Raw genomic sequence first — 13958 nt, 5'->3', positions numbered from 1 at the left:
CTATCTCACAAACCTTTTGCAGCTTTTTAAATATTTTTTGTTAGCATTTACCAATTTCACATACCCAATCCGCACTGAGCCCGCGTAGGAACTACGGCCCAAGCCCTCGCATTCTGAGAGGAGACAGTGCCCAGCAGTGGGTTTGGATGACGATGATGATGAATTTGACATTTCAGCTTAAGTCAATACGTCACCCAACTAAATACAAACACCCAATGAACAATCCCTAACACATGTTAAGATTACCAAGATTACCGCGCCCAAAGGTCACAAAAGGTCACGGCTGACGAATGAGGTCCTGCAAACAAGGGAACCTCACACCTGAACCGTTGTCCTGGGTCGTGGCCTTGACTTGTGGTTGCTTTAGCACTTACAGCATTAAACCGACTGGAGTAGCCAAATATGTTACATATATGTTTAAAAAAGACAAGCGATTGTAGCTACCTGAAGAGTTTTAGACTGTGATTTTGTACGTCAAATTGAATTCAATGTTTACCAATTGTATCGTGAGCATGTATAATAATGACTGTTCACGCGCACGGCACGTGATGCAACCGGAGGCGACGGCGGGCTCCGCTAACTCCGCTGCTTCCGACACTTCAATCCAAAGAGTATTGTAATTTATAGGTATGCTTCAATCTCAGTCGCGGTGCGATCAACACGCGACCCAAAATAATAACTGTAAAACTTATATCTAATATAGGAATTTATGTCTGTTCAGGAGAGTTTCCTTTGCTGCCGATAGCCAGATCCTGGACAATGACATATGTAATTAAGAAATTCAATCATAAAGTCATTTTTGCCCTCGTCAAAATGAAACGTTTTCAGCACTAATATAAATAAATGCACATGGCGTCTCCATTTGGTTTAGTGCTCTAAATTCAAGCATAATAGATGTGTCTTTGCCATATTTCTCGCACTCAAGAGTCCTTAATTTAACATCAGACTCGTCAATACTGTAAAGTCTTATGAGCGTGAATTTTTGGGACTAAAATATTATTAAGTATTTTAAAATATATATATATATATATATATTATTAAGTTAGGTAGTCAGTTTATAGTTAAGTTTTATATTGTAATTTTTTCTTAAATTCTTGTTTTTCAAGTTAAATATATAAAATGTTATTATTGTATTGTTCTTTTTTATTTAATATTATTATTTTTAGCCCGTGAAATTACTGGAACTTGAGGTATCCATCTTAGGCCACTAGGTTGACAACGCATCTGTAATATCCCTGGTGTTGCAGATGTTCATGGGCTGTGGTGATCTCTTACCATCAAGAGACTTTGCCATTCAGTTAATAAAAAATAAAATAAATAAATAAATTTTACTGACTACTACCAGCAGGAGAGTGCCAATTTAATTTATTAAAAGAAAAGTCTAATTAATTGGCTCACAGACTCAGATAAAGCCAAGAATCAAACCCTTGGACTACAGTCGAACCTAGAAAGCTGCAGTTTAACAATGTACAGTCGCGAACAAGGATCGTAGCGACATTTGTCGCAGTACCCAATTCGACCGTGTTTGCACACGTTTCCACGATCCTGGTTTAAAAAAATAATTTGTTAAACCTGAGTTAAAGATCTCCCTACATTTTGACATTATTTAACCCAGGGTTAGCAGTTAACTTGAAGTTATATGGTTAATCTGGTCCGTCCAAGCCCGCTTAATAGGATTAGTAGGATTATTTCTCTAACCTCAACACGTTTAACCTTGAACTACAATTATCTCAAGCAATTATCTCTGCACAATCATTACCTGCTACGTACCAAGCGTAGGCTGCTACGAAACAGCTACGAGCTACGCCTCTACGCGGTTAGGAGTTGTGCAACCTCCAACTTTTGCCGAAGGTGCTGAATAAAGAGGTAGTAAAAATAATCGTTAAGAATTATGAATGTCGCAGTGAGCAAGCGACATATTTACTACTATGAGAGTATTAAATAGGATGCGCCCTTTAGGAGCAAATAATTAAAACATAGATAGTACTTGTCAAACTAAACGACATTAGTTCCACGACTTTAAAAAATAATCAAGTCTTTAGATAATGATAACATAACATAACTCACGTCTGAAACCGAGTTAGCTCGACGTGTTTCGGGCTCATCCGTAGCGCACTGCGTGTTGCAGCAGCCGTCGAGTCGCGTTGCTCCCAGAAGAAGGGTTACGAATTAGCCCGAAACCTGTCGAGCTAAACTCGATTTCAATCGTGAGTTATTTGCTATGTTATCATTTAAAATGAGTTAGTCTCACGGTAGTTTCATGTTCAAAACTGCAAGTCTTTAGATTTTCCTTTTTCACACAAATTTTGACATTCAGAAATGTCGTACCTGTTTTACCCGCTTTGTAACATAAAAAAAACCAATACCTTTGTTGCTCTACCTACACAGAGTGCTTTACCCAACTGTGGGTGGATGTCAATTAATTTGATTGATCGATATTTTAAAAACCTATATGATCAGTTTAAGTAATTCGATAAAGCTAATTGCTTCCTGTGCTTGTTTATCCAGTCAGATATAATTTAAAGTAGTGTTTCAGATGATTGTGAAAATCGACAACATGAAGATACCTGGCATTTTAAAAGTATTTTATTAAAAACTAATATTATGCAGTAAGTTAGGTTAGGTTAGTTTATTATCAACTCTGAAGAAAATACTATTTTAGAAATAAATTACTTTATGGCAAATGAAAATTATGGAAAACGATACCTTATGGCATATGAAATTCGGGCAAATGATAGAGAACCAGTTTTAGTTGAATAAAGTAAATCAAGCGACAGTTTTATTCGCTCGTGAATAGATATTTGATTACCAGTTTGAAAAAATAAGAACGTATTTACAGGAGAAAAATTATACATCATCATTCCATTACGTTACTGTGAAGCCAACGAATTCAAATTTTCAAACGAGTGCCGCAATGGAACGCTACTGGTTCGATTTGTTTGCATAGTTCTCATCCATGCAACCCCCACGCGCTTAAAATAGAAACGCAGGTGCATTTGAGGGGGGCATGCATGACGCACTTATGATGCCACAGCCACCCATTTCAAGGCAGGCTGTTTTCTACGTGGATGTTTTGAGCCATTTGGTTGTTTAGCTTTATGTATATTGGTTATATTGATGAGCAATATACAGGGAAAACGACGCCCAGCAGTGCAGAGCAACTGTTCCGATGGCTCAAAACAGGAATAAATTTTCAGAGCTAACGGCCAATCTAATAATGGCACTTTAAGAAAAAGAAAATTGTAGTACATCGTAACCCCATACTTTAGAATACTTCTCCTTTCGCTACCACTGTTGATGACACCCGTTGAACGAGAGAAGTCCTCGAGTGGTAACCACGAACCGGATGACGAAGCGTTGGCAGAACTCCCACTAGGTGGAATGACAGCATCGCGAGAGTTGCGGACAATTGATGGATATAAGAAAGAAAGAAGACATTTATTCAATAACACAGAGACACATATACAAAAAAACGGGCCAAGAGCGTGTCGGATACACCCAAAGTAGCGTTCCGTAGCCATTACGAAAAAATTAAGTAATATTTTTAATCTTCCAAGTTTAGGTATATTTTATACCTTAGGCTGCTTTTTACTCTTAAACTACTAATACTTCTCAAGCAAACTTAACCGTTATAGTTTTCCTTGTAAGTTTGATATACTTACTACCATCCTACATTTTTTCCAATTTTTCCACCCACCGGTTTAGATTTTAGAGGGGGGGGGACGCTCGATTTAAATGAAAATTTGCACTGTAAAGTTGAGTATTTCGCAAACACATCACTGAATCGAAAAATCGTCTTAGCAAACCCCTAATAGTTTTAAGAGACCTATCCAACGATATCCCACACTATAGGGTGGATGAGAAAAAAAAGCACCCCCACTTTACGTCTATGGGAGGTACCCTAAGATTTAAAAAAAAAAATATTGTACCATTTTGTCGGCATAGTTTACATATATATCCGTGCAAAATAACAGATTTCTAGCATTGATAGTCCCTGAGCAAAGCCGCGGACGGACAGACAGACAGATACAGACATGGCGAAACTATGAGGGTTCCGTTTTTGCCATTTTGGCTCCTGAACGTAAAAAATAATCACGAATTCCAAGGCATATCGTGAAATGGCGCCATTTCATGAATTGGCTTAGGGAAATCCGCTATATCGTTCAAAACTCACCGTTTCACGATTTGCCCAGTGACGTTTAGGCAACATGAAATTCCTCATATTATGAAACGCCGCCATTTCATGATTGGCCAGTTTTAGCAATTATGAAATTCCTACACATCACGCCGCTATATCGGTATACTTCGCCGGCCGCTGCCGCGGCACGCTCTTTCGCTTTCTAATTTTTTTTTTTTTCGGCATAATCACGATGTGCCCGGTAAGTATAGAGCTAGGAATATCGACGAATGCGTTGCTCTAATCGATCTGCCGTACTGTTTCTCAGGCACATCGTGATATGCCTGGCCAACTTTTAGGCATATCATGAAATGGCGCCATTTCAAAATATGCCTTGAAATTTCGTGATCTGGTAGATTTTACGATCGGCCGCCGACATAGACCACCGTAAAACAAAGCCTGAATCAATCAATTCTATTTTTTTGTATTTTTAATGACCTGTTTGTAAATATAGGGACACGATTTATATAACTTAAAGAAAATGTTTAAAAAAAATTAAAGTAATGTGAAAAATTATGACATCTGAAATAAAATAGCGCATACTTCAAAGCGGCAGGGTATTTGGAAGATATGTAATGTTAGTAATTTCAAGAAATAAGCGTACTGCCTAAAAAAGTCGATTATAAAGTCTTGCCCGTTGCTGACGTGACTATCATCCGAAACTTGTGTTAAGTCATTTAACATGTTGGACATACAAAAAAAATAGCTGAATTGAATACTATTATACTTGATTAGTTTCATTTTCTTTCTTTTCATTCATGAAAACCAATCTTTTAAAATGGATATGTATACTAAATCAGACAAAAATATATTCGGTTGACCTGGTGGTAGGTGATTACCGCAGTCGATGGAAACCGCTGGCTTTTATGATATTCATGACTTTCTTTTCTCCTCTATTTTAGATAATATAAGTGCTAAGATTATGTTTTTTTTCATTAGCCTGTTAAAGTGTCCCACTGCTGGGCAAAGGCCTCCCCTTCTTTCCGCCACTCGTCCCTATCGAGAGTCCCAATCAAAACACGAAGTAGGGGATAGTTTGTAGTAAATCTATGTTACCCCAAATTTAATGCGAGCGAAGCCGCGGGCTAAAGTTATTATGGCATAGACTAGTTAAATCGCTACCTTCTATGACTTACCTAACCTACTTAATAGAGTAGTTAGTAACTTAGTATTGATAGAATGGAATAAATTATTCGGAACAACTACGCAAGAATGTATTATAAGGATCAATTTGTACGTAACTAACTGTATTCATTAATTCTTGAACCTTATTCATCGGAAGCAAAAGACTTTTTGTAGTCAATCGTCACAAGTTGTAATTAAACTGTCTGTGTTTAATGATTAATGCAGATTTGTAACATAGATAAGTTAAACTATACAGTAGAAAAACTAGCGTTAGTGACGTGTTCTTACAAGGACTAGTTTTAAGCGATAGTTTTTTTTGTATTTTTTTTAATGGAAAAATGCTATTTCAATCTGTTTTTGATTCTGTTAAAATTTAATTTTCACGTATGTACCCATTTCTGTTTCCGTTAAATACACTCCCGTTGCATCACTAGGAATAAAATTTATTCAAGTCTGTCCTGATTGACCTTAAGCCAACCATTAAAAGAGCAGCAATATTTTTTTATAATTTACTCGATATATTCACTGTATTGGATGAGTCCTCTATGGATTATAATAACATGTTAAATACGTGGTTTGTAGTAAATTATGTCACAGTGATAGTAGGTATGGATAAAGTTGGTTATTTTGAACATGAAACTACCGTGAGACTCACTCATATTAAATATATTGACCCGGATAACTCACGTATTAAATCGAGTTTAGCTCGACATGTTGTTGTTGTTGTGTGCGCGTGTTGCAGCAGCCGCTGAGTCGCGTTGCTCCGAAGACGAAGGGCTACGGATTAGCCCGAAACATGTCGAGCTAAACTCGATTTAAGACGTGAGTTATCCGAGTCAATATATTTAATAATTGTTGGATATTCCGTCAAATTTTAACCGAAGTCCTCTATGAGGTGATCAATGTAGGCCGTCTGTCCCACTAGTCCCATTGAGTAGTCCCATCATGGGACTACTGAGACGATTACGTCCCAGTAGTCCCATGGGAGTTGTAGCGGCAATACCAATTAAATTAGGTATGTGCAAATTTCAGCTGTCTTTCCTATTCTCCGGTTTTCAAAATACGGCTCTGTGACAGACAAACAAACAAAAGACAACGTAGCGAAAGTAATTGGGTTCCGTTTGCCCCCATTCGGACACTGAATCCTAAAAATACCGAATTGATAATTAATGGGACTTTCAGATGAAACTGGCTTTTAATCAGTTCCTCATCAGATCGTATGTCATACCAGATGGGCCCTTAGATTAAATAATTTAAAAGTAGCAAATAATCAAAACATAGATCGTACCTGTAGAACTGAATGACATTAATTCAGCAACTTTTAAAAATAGTTCGTTTTCTTATTTCTAAATCCGTAAATTAACAACAAAATTAAATGGAAAAGATATATTTCCTTATAATACTATGGAGTAGGTACGATTTCGTTGTCAAAGACTTTCGCAATATCAAGAGAAAAGGCTGTATTTCCAACAACTGCAACAGTAAGTGGGTTGTTCAACATTCTTCACAATACCCGATTTACCAACACCGAAATAAAAAGTTTGTTACCGTTTGTAGGTATTCCTTTCCACTTGTGGAAAGAAAGCCTCGTGACGTTGTTTTGAAACATTTAACTACAGTTTTGACGTAAAGTCATGGTACAGTTTACAAAATAAATTTAAGAAACAAACGATGGGTTCTTCAAATTCAAATGAGATGGGAAGTATACTCATCCAAACAAAAATCCTATAAAGGTTATAAATGCGAAAGTATTTGCGCCATGTTACCTCTTCACACTATAACCGCTAAACCCGTTTAGATGAAATTTGGTGTAGAGATAGTTTAAGATCTTCAAAAAGATGTGGGAGGGTAGTTTATATCCCGAAAATTGCATATTTTAATTCAAATAATGATAACGACTCACTTTACAAACTATTTTTTTTTTCACTATTTAAGAACCTGGTATTCTTTTTTGGAAAACAGACTGGAATATTGTAGGTCTGAGATTATTTTATGACAGCGTAGCAAACTAGCAAGTGGGTCACCTGATAGGTACTATCAGAATGAGAGGACTTGCGCCGTAGCTACCACGCGGGCTCATTGCGGATTGGGAACTTCACGCACTGTTAAATTGTTTCGTAGGTTCGCACAGGTTTCATCAAGATGTCTTCCGTCACCGTAAAGCTCGTGGTAATTTCAAATGTAGTTCGCACATGAATTTAGAAAAACTCAGACACGAGCCCGGGTTTGAACTTAAATACTTAGGTATAATGAATATTAACATATATATTTTTTCGTTTTGTCAAATCAAGTGGTTTATGTTAAAAAACTGCTAGGTACCTAACCCTCAACGCCTTAATTGGACAGTAGTGTCCCAGAGCTTTGTACATGGAGCTGACGTAGGTAACCCTCTAACAATTTAATGATGTGTAAAGTGATACAGTTGGGCGGGCAGTATCCCTGCCTGTGCCAAAGGGACACCTAAGCCCGTCAGGTCTCAGTATTGATGAAGATCACTGACTTAAATCACGAGATTGATTCAGTAAAAAAAAGTTAAAAAAACAGGCCAAGAGCGTGTCGGACACGCTAAGATAAGGTTCCGTAGCTGTTACGAAAAAAATCAAGTAATGTTTTTCTAAGGTTTAGCGCGCCGTCTTTTTCTCAAGCGATACTTTGAAGAGGAACGGCGCGCTAAAATTGCGCGACTAGCCGCATAGTGCATACGCAGCCAGTGGCCCGTCTGGCAGCACACTCTCTCTCATCAAAAGTCAGTCATCTAACAGCAACAGTCCCTAAAAAAGAAACCCCTATATGGGATCATTCTGGTGTCCGTCCGTCCGTCTGTCAAGACCCTTTTTTATCCCCCGACGCAAAAAAGAGGGATGTTATAAGTTTGACCGCTATGTGTGTTTGTGTGTCTGTCTGTGGCACCGTAGCTCTGAAACGGGTGAACCGATTTGAATGCGTTTTTTTATTTGAAAGCAGGTTTTTCTCAAGAACGCGTGGAAGTATCAAGCTTAAATTAATATCAAGGTCTACCTTCTTCTAGATTATTATAATTGCAATAAAGTATATCACTATGACAATGACAATCAGTATTAAATCATTGCATATTTGCATCAGACTGTACTTAGTCTGAAGTTATTTTTAAACCATTGCTATTTCTGCTTTGTGTTATTTTATTTTCGTCACAATATCGACGTCGTTACACTTTTTCTTGCCTAATAGATGCCTTAAAATCGGCTGCTGTCTACACAGCATTTATTAGGTTTACTTATTGCTTTTTGTAAACCTTTAATTGAATGTCACTCGCTCTTCTTTAACTTAGGAGTTATACTCCTGTCGGTGGAGTATTTTCACACTCATCCCTCCTTTGAGCCATCCTCTTGACACCTTGATACGACGCAACGCCGAATTTCTCCCTTACCTGGTCGACGTAGCTGCGCCTAGGTCGACCTCTTCCTCTCTATCTCTCGATCTTTCCTTCCAGAATTGTTTTGAAGAAGCCGTCGTGTCGTATCAAATGCCCGATCATTTTCCCGCGTCTAGCACTGCATCTATATTATTCAGGATTGTTCTCCGTTCGTTAACCATTCTCAAAACTTCCTCATTGGTCTTCCTTTCAATCCAACTTATGCCTTTCATTCTCCTCCAGCACCACATCTCAAAAGCATCTAGTCTTGCCCTATCCTTCTGCGTCAGTGTCCATGTTTCACATCCATAAAGTGCAGTACTCCAGATATACTTAGACCTTAATGAGAATTGAATTGAATGTCAAACATCTTAATCTATCTCATACCTTTAAACGCGCAATTCTTGTATATATTTCGGGGATTTCAGAAACGGCTCCAACGATTTTGATGAAATTTTGGTATTTAGGGGTTTTCGGGCATAAAAAATCGGTCTAGCTTGTTCTTATCTCTGGGAAAACGCTTATTAACCAGTTTTAGCCCGAGCAAAGCTCGGTCGCCCAATAAAATTTAAGAGAGCTGAGGTGTTGCCTTTGGGGCCAAAGACGCTAGGTTCTTGCAATTGTTTATCTATTTTAGTTTTTAATATTTTGTGGTTTGATTTTTGAGCTGTGTGAGTTGTGTTAAGCTACGGTCAGCAGCGTTAACTGCGTTGAGCTACGTGTCCATATCGGCTCGCATACTTATTGGAAGTCCGAATGTAATGTTTGTCATAAATCTTTTGTCTCTGAATCCAATAATTATTCAGAACTAGCTTTTTCCCGCGATTTCGTCCGCGTGGAATACCTAGTAACTTTGGGAAGTATTCGATTTATTCAGGATATCTATTCTGCCAAAAATAGTACATAGAAACTTCTACGGTTCGATTTAATGAACTTGGAAGGTACTGTACTTCGTTCAAACACGGGCTGAATATGTTAAAAAGTTCTAACATTTTATAGATATTTTTTCGTCTTTAGTAAGCAGAGTGATATGATAAATAACACTGAATTCGAGACGCAGGCGTCATCAAGGGTGTCATCCATCAGTCAGTGTCAACTGTCTCTTCCCTACTTTTGTTTACATGTAGATTTCTGATACCAAAATAAAACATTGGGAAACACCTACGCACGTGTAGATATACTGTTTAGGAAACAAACTCTTCAGATATGGTGGGTTAAAAGATCAATCGAATGAATATCTTTCCTACCTAGTCCCACTAATATTATAAATTCGAAAGGTTTGTAACTCTGTTTTTTTGTTACATCTTCACGTTTAAACCGCTGAAACGATTTAGATGAAATTCGGTATGCAGATAGGTTGAGTCCCGGCCCGGGGAAGGGAATAGGATAGTTTTTATCCCGGAAAATTGCATAGTTCCCGCGGGATAGCGTTAACCTCCTAGGCCCGGCGTAACATTTCTGTTTTCACAATTTGAACCGAACGTCAATTAATTTAAGTTCCATTTTTTTATGTCCTCAAGTGAGTACCGGGGGATCCAGGAGGTCAAACGAATTCTACGTGGATGGATTCGCGGGCAACAGCTAGTTCTTAATATTATTTTTAGATAAGAAAGAAGTCTCATTCATCTTCATCACTGTATAGGTACGGGCCCCACCCATCCTAACCTACCCTAAGTCATGGTAAGTAGTTTTAACCTATGGGCTTTCAAAGTCGCGGGTTAGCCCGGGCTCCATCTCTTGAGTTTTTCGGAGTTTACTGTAACCTACTGTAACACACTGACTCCTAATAAGTCACTGTGCCATTGGCCCAATAATACACACATTACATTATATTAAAAGTAATTCTATGTAATTGTTATTTAGTAAACTAGCAGGGTAAGATCCCACTGTAAAATTCTGTTCTTTGCTCGAAATGTGACTTAAATAAGAGGTTGAGTAGATACTGCATACAACTCCGCAGGATCAACTAGCAAAATCTTGCCTTACTTTTGTTATATATATATTTTTAGAGTAGAGTACCTAGAGAGTTTCGAGAGCAAATGAACATATAATATTTGCAGCAGTAGACAATAAATACGTAACTAAGTATTAGGTACTCAACTGTTCGTAACGAATATCAAAGTATTAATCGATCTAAACTTAACATTGAACATTTTGCTGTAAAGTATTACTTTCAGTGATAAGACAGTAGATATAGGTAGTTCACCTTGGTTCACCTTGGTTATTTACTAAAGTAGTTTCATAAAATCCAAAGAGGTTCTTGGGATTCCCCATTTTCCCTAAGCACCTTTATATACGTGTTTACTCATATTATTTGCTATCAGTAGGTACATCATTAATTTCACAGTAGGTACCTATGGCAGCCGGGTTTCCACACAGGTAATTATTGTATTGTACGTCAATACAGCCCGCGTAAGGGCTGATTAATATGGAAAAGGATTTGTATGTAGGTTAATACTTAGGTGAAGTAGGTAGAGGTACCTATTTGTAGGCAATTGGGGAGAGACAAAGACAAAGGAGCAGCCTACAGCCAAAGATTTCCCGTCCTAAAAGAAAAGCTGGGTCCATCTATCGGATTTGCAAAGGCTGGTAATCCTGTTTAAAAGAGCAACGGCTCAAAATTATTATTTATTTACTGCAAGTAGCGCTTTGCTGGCTTATACAAGTTGCAGTGAAGCTCCGTCGTTACTATCTATCGTAGAATAACGAAAAATATTCATACACTAAAAAAATACATTTGAAGAGATTTATTACGCGCCCTTCTTCGATAGTACAGTCACCAACACCAATATGTGACAAACAAAGCGTGCATAAATATCAGATGCGACTCAATTTCTAGGGCCAGTAGGACGTGTCAGATATTTTTGCACGCTCCGCTGTGGCAGATATTAATGCTGATGACTGTACCTACTCTTTCTGTTCTAGTAGTCGTACCTAAAATATCCAGAAAAATAATTTTAATTTAACAAGTATCTCTAACGTAAGCCCTGGCGCGCGAATAACGCGTGCAAACGCGCAAATGCATGTGGACGGAATGTGCCTATAATGAGCCTCTAGTCTAGTACGTAAATAGTGTCGGCTTTTGGGGCGACCAGGGCGGCTGCCCGGGGCGCCAGGTACCTATTACACCACCACCACTTGATACCCATTTTTAACAATCTAAAGGAAAATTAGCCTCAGCGTATTAACTTTTATAGACTTATTTGGTAGGAGTGTAACTACGAATACCTACTAACGATTAGCCCAACATACTCCGGAGGCGAGTATTCTATGTCTAACTAACGACCTGTCACTTTGTCAAAATTCAAATGATTTATTCAGTAAATAGGCCGCAATGGGCACTTTTACACGTCATTTTTTAAACTACCAGCGCTTTCGGAAAGACCAAGAAGAATGCGCCGCAAGAAACTTGGCAGAAAGTAATTTTATAATTACAAATAAAATACTTAAAACTATATTATACAATTAAAGAAAAAAAAATACAAAAAATAATAATAATAAAACTACAGGGATGTATGGGGTCCCTTAGTTACAATACTAAACACTAACTATATCTAAACTATATCTACGTTCAGTGGAAGTGTAGAATGCTTCCACCGTCATAAATTTTAAAATAATAATAACAATAAGTTAGTTCTGAAATATACATTGGTCAGTAACAAGCTTTTGGATTTCGAAGGCAAGTTCACGTCTGCCGCCCCAAAGTTAACTCACGACATGTCGCATCTAAAAGGGCATCAAAGGCATGTCTCACCCGGGGTGCCTAGAAGGCTAAAGGCTAGTTATTTAAAATGAAAATATATAAACTATTTTTATACCGATCATTACACACCCCTGTATGACACAGACTCCACTATTACAAATTTTGTTATTTACTCAATATGGGAAAAGAGAAGGGCGGGTTTTCTGTGTGAAAACACATAGTAATATTTTATGTCATACAGGTGAGCTGTAGGTATTACACGTGTGGTAACGAGTAACGGGGTAAAAGGGTGTAGTTTCATCAAATTGCGTCGCAAGTACGTCCCGTGCCACGCCACTTTATCTTTATAATACTCAATTAAGTGCCGAAAAATCACTGAAATATAATTTACCCATCATTAAAAGCCGTCTCCTCTCTATCGAACCCCAACAGATCGCCCACGCGCGGGCGAAGTGGGGGACAAACGCAGTTGGAGAGAAAACGTGCCCCTGCCTCCCCTGCCCCGGGCATGCGAGCTCAGCCATGGTCATCAAAATACTGTCAATCAAAGTATAAGTAGGTACCTACTCCCACATGTGGGAAACAGTAAGTACCTAATTGTATAAAAAAAAATGTCTGAAAAAATTTGAACAAATCACTATTAAGCAGGTGGTCTGGCTGTGGTTTTTATATTAAAAATAATTAAACAAACTCGTCGTGCTACTGCGTGTATTATTGGAAGTCAAGAGAGCGTGTTGCCACATACAAAATAATTAAAAAAAATCTTAGTGTTGTAATACTTAAAATAGATTTCAACAAAATTAACCTATAACAAAAAAAAAATACGACCAAAAAATCGTAAAGACAATATTCCTGCTTTTTTGTGTGGGGACAGGCTAACAATAGAGAGATCTTTCAGGCAGATGTTATGCCTAGGGTCCAAAGTCCGAAGAAAGAGCGTCAGAAGTTGTAGATATATTTATGCGTCCAGGTTGAGAAACTTCAATAGCGCGATGCAGGATGTTGGAGTTGCTAAAATTTGCTAACTAGATGGCGATGGCACTAGGCTTCATTTGTATTTCTTTACCACTTCTGAATGCGGTGCCTTAACACAAGCTAGCAGGAGTGGACCTACCTTACTTCTCCTGCTAGCTCGAGCTGAGGTAACAACTTCAAAATGGTAGAAGATTAAATTTCATAGTTTTTTGGAGTCGGTTAAATAACGGAAAAATAACAGACAGCCGGACATACAAAAGCATTTAAATAAGGTACGTAGATAAATTTTACTAAACTGTCATGAGAATTTCCAAAAATAACATGGTGAATTTCATTTACGTTTGCATACAATAAGACACCCGCACCGATTTCATCTCTCTAAAGGATTTCGTACCTATTTTATACGGAGTCTTCCAAGGTTAGGTATATTTTATACCTTAGGCTGCCACTACTAATAATTCTCAAGCAAACTTAGCCGTTAGTTTTCCTTGAAAGTTTGATATCCTTACTACCATCCTGAATTTTTTCAAATTTTTCCACCCACCGGTTTAGATTTTAGAGGGGGGGGGAACGCTCGATTTTAATGA

This window comes from Choristoneura fumiferana, chromosome 18, assembly GCF_025370935.1.
Source record: "Choristoneura fumiferana chromosome 18, NRCan_CFum_1, whole genome shotgun sequence".
NCBI lineage: Eukaryota > Metazoa > Arthropoda > Insecta > Lepidoptera > Tortricidae > Choristoneura > Choristoneura fumiferana.
This window is presented reverse-complemented; position numbering follows the sequence as displayed.